Genomic DNA, 8,402 nt, shown 5'->3' on the forward strand with positions numbered 1-8,402 from the left:
CTCTCTCTCTCTCTCTCTCTCTCTCTCTCTCTTTTTTTTTTTTTTTGATTTGTTGGTTCACTTTTCTCCACAGGGCCAGCCTGAACTTATTTTCAGCTTTGTTTTCAGTGAACAGCTTCATTGAGAAGTCTGCTTTCTCATTTTCCTTACTCCTTACTCCACTTTGAACCCACTAATTTTCTAAAATCTCTCAGCCTGGAGACACTCTAGTACATGGGGATGCCAAGAGATCTTGCATTGTATAATTAGAAATATAAACCTTGGGCGCCTGGGTGGCTCAGTCATTAAGTGTCTGCCTTTGGCTCAGGTCATGATCCCAGGGTCCTGGGATCGGGTCCCGCATCAGGCTCCCTGCTCCACCGGAAGCCTGCTCTCCCTCTCCCACTCCCCTGGCTTGTGTTCCCTCTCTCACTGTCTCTCCCTCTCTGTCAAATAAATAAATAAAGTCTTAAAATATATATATATATATATATATAAACCTTTTTTTCTTCCGGACTTAACCTTCCCAACGTCACATGTATGTCTCATCAAACCATTCCAACATCACTGTGGGATTTCATCAATCAAAGCTGATTTAGAAAGAGGAACTAGGGATTCCTCTTCAGGTAGTGCATAGGAAGGGCTCTAGAGTTTAGAATTTCTCTGCACAGGTACCTATTCTATTAAACATGAGAACTAGTGCCTTTCTTGGCCTGTCTGGGGATCAAACCTGTGACATTGGTGGTGTTAGCATCACATTCTACCCAACTGAATTAACTAGTCACCCTCAGGCATCTATTCTAGAACAGAGGACCTACTCATTTACTAATTGATTAATATTAATCTATTGCTACTTATATAATTTTTTTCTTCATTGCTTTTATTTCATGGGCCACTATTTGGGGAATCATGAGAGCAATTGCAGGACAGTAACATTAATGCTAAGATTGCAAGTTATCTTCAGTGCAGCACCTGTTAAGGAGGGTCAATCTATGGACAAAGCCCTAAATCTCATAATAGTGAGGATTTAGGGTAAGATATTCTATAGTCCTTCATCTGGAAATAAAAGATCTGAATAAATGGACAATTAGAAGTGTTTACAAGGGGTCTAAAGTCCTGATGGCATTGTATACTTAGGTACATCCCCCCAAATTGCCATGTTCACCACAGAGTGCCCAGAATTTCCTATCCTTGTTATCATTCAGAGTCAAAAGTAGTGACTCAGAATAGCCCACAGGCACCTTTGAATAGCATAGCATTTTCATTTTCTGTGTAAACCAGTCATTATGTTGAGGTATTGAGATATCTTATCTATATAAGTTTTAGGAATCAAAGTTCTTAAAGAAAATATAAATATCCTAATTATGTACATATGCCTAATTATTTTCCCTTCAAATTAGTAGAACAGAAATCCACCATTTCTACTGAATTAGCTTTTCTCTATAACGCTGCCCCTGAAGCATATTTTATATGTACTTCCCCAGCATTGAAAATCCATCAAATTAATAAAGTTGTTCACAAGTAATTTGGTGGTCCCAAACAGTGTGTATACCTACCCTTGTTAAATGTTACATAACTATTATTATCATCTTTATTTTACTCATGGAAGAACTGGAGTTTGGTGTATGTGATTGTTAATTTTCTGTGTCAACTTGAGTGGACCACAGGATGCCCAGCTATCTGGTTAAACCTTATTTCTGGGTGTGTTTGTGATGGTGTTTCCAGAAGTAATTAGTATTTGAACTGGTGACCTGAGTGAAGCAGATGGTCTTTTCCTGTGCGGGTGGGTGATCATCATCTAGTCATTGAAGAAAAACTTAAATAGAACAAAAAGGTGATAGATGCTTGAATTTGCTCTCTGATTGACTGCCTGAGCCAGAGTATTGATATTCCCCTGTCCTCACTGCCCCTGGTTCTCAGGCCTTTAGACCAAGACTGGAATCTGTATCATCAGCTCTCCAGCTCTCAGGCCTTCAAACTATACAACTGACCTTCCTAGATCTCCAGCTTACAGGTGACAGATCATGGGCCACCTTAGCCTCCAAAATTGCATGAGCCAATATGTTATAATAAATCTCTTTTTAGCTCACTCACTCTATCTATCATCTATCTATCTGTCTATCATCTATCTATCTATTATCTATCTATCATCTATCTATCATCTATCATCTATCTATCTACCTACCTACCTACCTATCTATCTGTCTATCTATGCCTATCTATGTCTTTCTATTGTATCCTATTGGTTCTTCCCTGGAGGACCCTGACTAATGCAGGGTGTGTATAATCTAATACAGGGACACCCTCATCTAGAAATAGTGAGCATGGGTGAAAGAGGCATGTATTTGCAAGAAAGTGACAGAATTAAGATTCACATACAGTTTTTAGTATTCTAAAAGAGACTGTAAAGCCTTTTGAAAGAAATTTCTTTTTCTTACTGTAAACAAAAACAAACAATAGTCAGCTCTACAATTTGTACGTTGTGAGTGCTTTATTCATGAATGATATGATGAGAATGAAATGATAGAATTAAGCTTTGGAATGTAGTAGTTCAAATGTGCACATGTGTATGTATCTGTATATAATACATATATAATTATGCGTGCATTTTCATTTACATACCTATCTCTCTGTCTAGTGATTTATAGTACTGGGTCATGGTGGTCTTTGAAGGTTGGACTGAAGGACTCAGCATAGGAATTTAATGTAGCAGAGACAATGTGGGTGGTTTAATGCCTGTGTAATATGTGCTAATTTAGCTGAAACAAATGTTCCTTCCTCCTAAATACCAACACACAGAGACCATGTTCTCAGGTATTTATTTCTATCTATTCAGTACGTATTACAGTATTATGTTGTATGCAGTGCAAAACTATTAGAGTCATCCCTTTGCCAAACATTTATTATTAGTAACCTGATAGGTGTTAAAACTAAAAGAAGTTTTTGAATGTAAGATTAATTCAGTGTGTAAATTCTAGGCCCTATATCTGGATTGATAGCATTGAAGGGAAAAGGAGAAGAATAACCAAGAATATTGCTGTTCTAGTAATCAATGGAAATTAGCTTAAATTTGACTCAAGTTCTGACATACCTTGTAGCAACTGAGTAATAGGTTAGATAATTAGGAAGCTTCATTAGTTTTCCTTAAGTTTTGGGTATCATTTTGTTGTTTGTTAATGTTAATCTGGTGCTTAAAACTAGGATTCAGATGAGAAAGACCTTACTTGGTTGTTACTAAAGTTGCTGAGAAATAATTAATATAAATATCCCTCAGTATTTGCATGGCATTTTCATTTTAATTTATTTTCTTCATTATTAGAACTATAAGGATAAGGAATTTCACAATAACTCTCAGAAAATAAGTACACTACATATACGACCAGTGAAATCTCTAAGCTACTAGTTCTAGGGAATTGAGAAATGGATGATTTGGGTAGTTTTATCTAATAGTGGGAGGTTAAGTTAGAGAGTGAGTAGATCTAGACTTGAGTCTTACCCCTTATGCTTATTAGTCATGTAGCATTTTGGCCATTTATTTATTTTTTCCTATGCTTACTTTCTTTTCCCAAGAAATGGTGCTAAATATTTCTAGGATTTAGGACCTTTTTAAAGGTATCAAGTGTATTTTATTTATAATCCTTGAGAACCAAGTAGATTCTTATTAGAAATATTATTACTAAAGTGGATTTTGATTTACTTTGCTTGCCAGTCTTATTTATTGCTAATACACAGCTGTAAATGGTTTATGAATTTTTCTATATTGGATCCCATATATTCTAGTGACAATCAATGGCAGTGTTAGAGGTTGAATAACAAAGCCAGTTTTATTTGATAATTAACAAATACACCTCAGACCAACAAGTCAGCTTAAAGTGATTGAATTCAAAGAAGTAGTTACTATAAGATCGCTATATTGAAATGAGTCTGAAATACGTTGTCTTCATTTTTAACTTGTGTGTAAGGGACATTTCATGACAAACTTGGCTTCTAAGAGCCACCTAAATGAAGCTTGATAAATCAAGCCCTTATTTTGTGCTTAACAGGAATTAGGATAAATGCTTTACATACATTATCTCATTTAATTCTCAGGAAAAGCCTTGTGAGATAGAAGTAGTAAGATAAGATCTTGACATATTTATCTTCATGCTTTCCTTGTTTCCAGAACTTCTAGCTTCTTCCGGGGTTGTCTCAAGAGAAATTGTCACAGCAGAAATGCAATTAAAAAGAAACTACTGATGGTTTTTTGTTTTGTTTTGCTTTTTTTTAAAAAATCTAATTGGGCTCTTGAGAAACAGAAGAATATGCCATAAAGAGAGGTGGTAGAGAACATTGAAATAAAATCCCCCTGAGAATATGTTGACCACACTCCTTTGCCCATTCCCTTCAACCTGTAGAAAATGAGGGCTGATGAAGTAGAATAGCGACGAGAACCAAGTATGGAAACCCCAGAGGCTCATTTCCTCTTCCTTTTAGAATCTTCATAAAAATTAGTCTTAGTAGGTTTGAGTTAGCTCAAGAAAGCCCTGGCAGATTCCAGTTGCTGATCAGAGAGGCTCTGCTTCTCAAACAAGACCCAGTTTCTCAACCAGGAGCATTTATTATTCTCTGGCACCTGTCCCTATAAATATGGAGAGCATTAAAATAGTCCCACCCCTGAGGATCTCTTTCCATGGTATATCCATTACAGGTAAACCCCACGCAGGCATGCCCTTGTCTGAAAATTAGAACTGGCATGATGGTCAGTGCAAGGCTACTGTTCTGCTTCTAAATTTTTTCTAATTCTGTTTTACATGTATGCTAATGACTAAAAGGGTTTCTGTCTCTGCACCCTTTACTCAACAAAAACGGAAAGGGAAAGGGCTTAACTTTGAAGAAGATGATATTGGGAGGGAGATCTGAAGACCTGGTAGTATTGCGAAGTGGAAAAGAGGGAACCATACGAGAGTCCTCCAGGGAGTGCTTGAAAGCCAATCATGTGCCCAGATAACAACCTTTGAGTCTGATCAGCTGTCTTCTTCATTCTCAAGCTGGGACCTTCTAAATCACCAGTGGATCATATCTGTCTATGTGTCAGGACTTAGCTGTGGTCAAGTCTGAGTTGTCCACTGTTCCCATGCCCTCCATGCCTCTTCCCAATCCAAGACTGAGCTCCCTGATGCTCAGAAAAGCAAGACTGATGCTCCCTGACACACATCTCTGATGGTGTGTAGGAGGGATTGAGAAGATCCCAACATAGTTGCTTTGGTAGTGATGCGCAGTATAGAGATCTACCCTCACTGCTTGTTACTTAACTATTGTAATTATTCCTCTTTTAACCAACAAAGAAATTGAAGAATGGGAAGATTAAAAGTACTTGCCTATGGGCTTGTGTATAGGATCTATCAGGGCTAAGATTTAGATTTACATCTCTGGGATTTGAAAAAAAAAATCTTTAAAAGAAACTTACATTCCTAAAAAAATACAAGTAACAAAACTGAGTGTTTTATAAATTAATGATAATGGTGAAGAAATGGTAAAACTAAAGCTTTAAAATGTAGTAGAGTAACCCACAAGTTTCTATTACATGATCATGGATTACAATGGATAATAGTAGCAAGTTTTCTTTTGCAATATGGATTTAATAGATGCCTACTTTATCTAAGAGGTTCTTAGACAGTCTGATGGACCAATAGCCTAATGCAGTATATCATTAAAATTAGTATAGCACTAATGTATCATTGGGTGTTATATGCAACTGATAAATTATTGAACACTACATCTGAAACTAATGATGTGCTACATGTTGGCCAATTGAATTTAAATAAAAAATTTTAAAAAAACCAAACACATTTTATATTATTAAAATAATAAAATTATATTTTTGTATTAAAAATTAGCTAAAGTTGATAACAAATATATAATATTATACATATGTTTACATATAACATTCCAAGGTAGCATAATTACATCAAAAGTGTCTTGGTGTCAATAAAACTGAGAGAAAAGACCATTAAAAGCACTTGGATATATATGGAAAGATTATGATTATCAATATAAAATTAAGTAACAATTTTGTCACTATTGAACATTTCTTAGAAGATCTGTAAAGACTGTGAATATCATTGCCTGCCATTGGCCTAAGCAGAAGCCATAGAGAGGATAAAGGGAAATAAAAGTATTTTTTAAAGGAGAAATAAATGAACTTAACAGATATATTCAGAATATTCTCTCCAAAAATGGCAGAGAATACACATTGTTTTCAAGTTCACACAGAATGGCGTTGGGCTCTGTGCTCAGCACAGTCTGCTTGTCCCGCTCCCTCTCCCTCCTCCTCCTCTCCTCCCCCAGCCCCTGTGCATGTGCAGGCACTTTCTCTCTCTTTCTAAAATAAATAAATAAAATCTTTAAAAAAAACCTACATGGAGACAAATGAAAAAACACAATGGTCTAGAATCTTTAAGGATGCCGCAAAAGCTGTTTTAAGAGGGAAGATTATAGCAATACAGGACTACCTCAAGAAACAAACAAAAATCTCAAACAACCTAACCTTATATGTAAAGGAGCTAGGAAAAGAAGACCAAACAAAGCCCAAAGACAAGAGAAGGAAGGGGGGAAAAAAACACCAGAGCAGAGATAAATGAAATAAAGACTAAGAAAACAACAGAGCAGATCAATGAATCCAGGTGCTGGTTCTTTGGAAAGATCAACAAAGTCAATAAACCTTTAGACAAACTCATCAAAAAAAGAAAGGAAAAAAAAAAGGAAGTATCTGTTGATTGGATATATTTGCTAAGCAGACTGTTCTCCACTATCCTACTTTGTTTGATCTCTGCTTTAAGTAGAGAATGTAGGGAGGAATGCCAGGAAAGACTCAAGCTCAGTTGATGCCTACAGCCTCTGTCTTCCTGGTAGTTTGAAGCATATGTTCCAAGTCAAGATATTAAAAACATTATAACATACAGTTCTAGAAACATTTCCTCTGTGCATGCGGATAATTATCTACTTCTTAATTGTGGGCATTTGGGATTACATTTATAGAGCTCTCCCTGTAGTTAAGAATACCTGAGGTCCATCTAGAAATTTGGTTGCATACAACTAGAATACAAATTTCTTGTTTCTTGTCATTTTCCCGAACCCCAGACCACTTGTTTTGGGAATTTGCAGAATAGCAGGTTTTTCTCTCTCCTTCAGCCAGTGTCTTCTTTAGGTAGCAATTTGTGTTAAATTAGCTAGTATATTTCAAGCATGACTTTTATTCCTTAAGGTGATGAGACCATAACATGAGGTGGGTTTTGAAATAGCAAGTGAATGGATTTTAACCTAGAACTGCAAAATGAGAGACTATTAAATTGGGGCTTAGGGTTTGTTTGATGAAAGTTATTGAAAAAATATGAAGTCATGGCTTTGTTTCTTAGTTCATTCATTGATAGGTGATTTAAATAATTATTTACATTTAACTGTATAAAAGAAGAAAAAGGGGAAAGAAATGGAGAGAAGTTATAGCAGCAGAGAATGAGAAAGAGAAGGGTAAAAACTAACGAAGCACAGGTACATTATCATGGATGGAAAGCTTTTCAAGCATCATAGGTACCTCTCTGGATTCTAAGCCCATGTGTCTGGCCTTGGACCTCTGTGCTACAAGGGATGGGGAGAAAAGTTATCACAGATTCTTCTTTTCTTTGTGTCTGAACATAAGAGTAATCTTGTGGTAGTGTAACCGTGTAGTATGTATCTAAAAAGCCCAGGCATCTTTAATTTAAGGCTTCATGTACATGTCTCAAAAAATTATTTTTAGCAACTGAGGATCAAAAGCATCAAATCAATTGTAGGGCACTGTGGTAATTGAACAAATGCTTTAATTTTTACTTTGCAACATTTATTCTCTACAAACTCTGGGATATTCTCCTAAAAGATACTGTACATGGTTTGAACTAGCAGCTAATGTGTGACACTGAATACACAGGCCTAAGAATCAAGAGCTAGAACCTAAAAAATTACCTATAGAATTGCTGACTCCTGTTCTTATAGTTTGGGGTTCTTTTAGTTTGGAGGTCACTTTTAAAACTACCCTTGGCTTAAGAGAGGAAAAACTATGTTGTTATTCAATCACTAAACACCTCTGTTGAGAACAGAGATAGTGGGATTCTAGCTTTGATTTATGAGTATCCAAAATTGTGCCTGGCACATAGTAGTTGTTCAGTATTTATTGACTGAATGAATCCTGCTCTAAATATAACTTTGTTCTGTTCATAATTTAAACCATTCTCAGATGATCTGAAGTTACTATTTAGCTTACAGTTCTGAGCATCTTATCTTGCTTTGCATCTGTTATGCAGCTTCACAGCATAACTAATGTGTCATCACATTGTATCACAGTGTCGCCAATGTCATGCCCACCTCAACTCTGTTTGTGTTGATACCTGGGGACTGGTCTAGAAGCTGAA

This window comes from Callorhinus ursinus, unplaced genomic scaffold (genome assembly GCF_003265705.2).
Source record: "Callorhinus ursinus isolate GAN/ISIS: 27379988/994484 unplaced genomic scaffold, GSC_fseal_2.0 scaffold12, whole genome shotgun sequence".
NCBI lineage: Eukaryota > Metazoa > Chordata > Mammalia > Carnivora > Otariidae > Callorhinus > Callorhinus ursinus.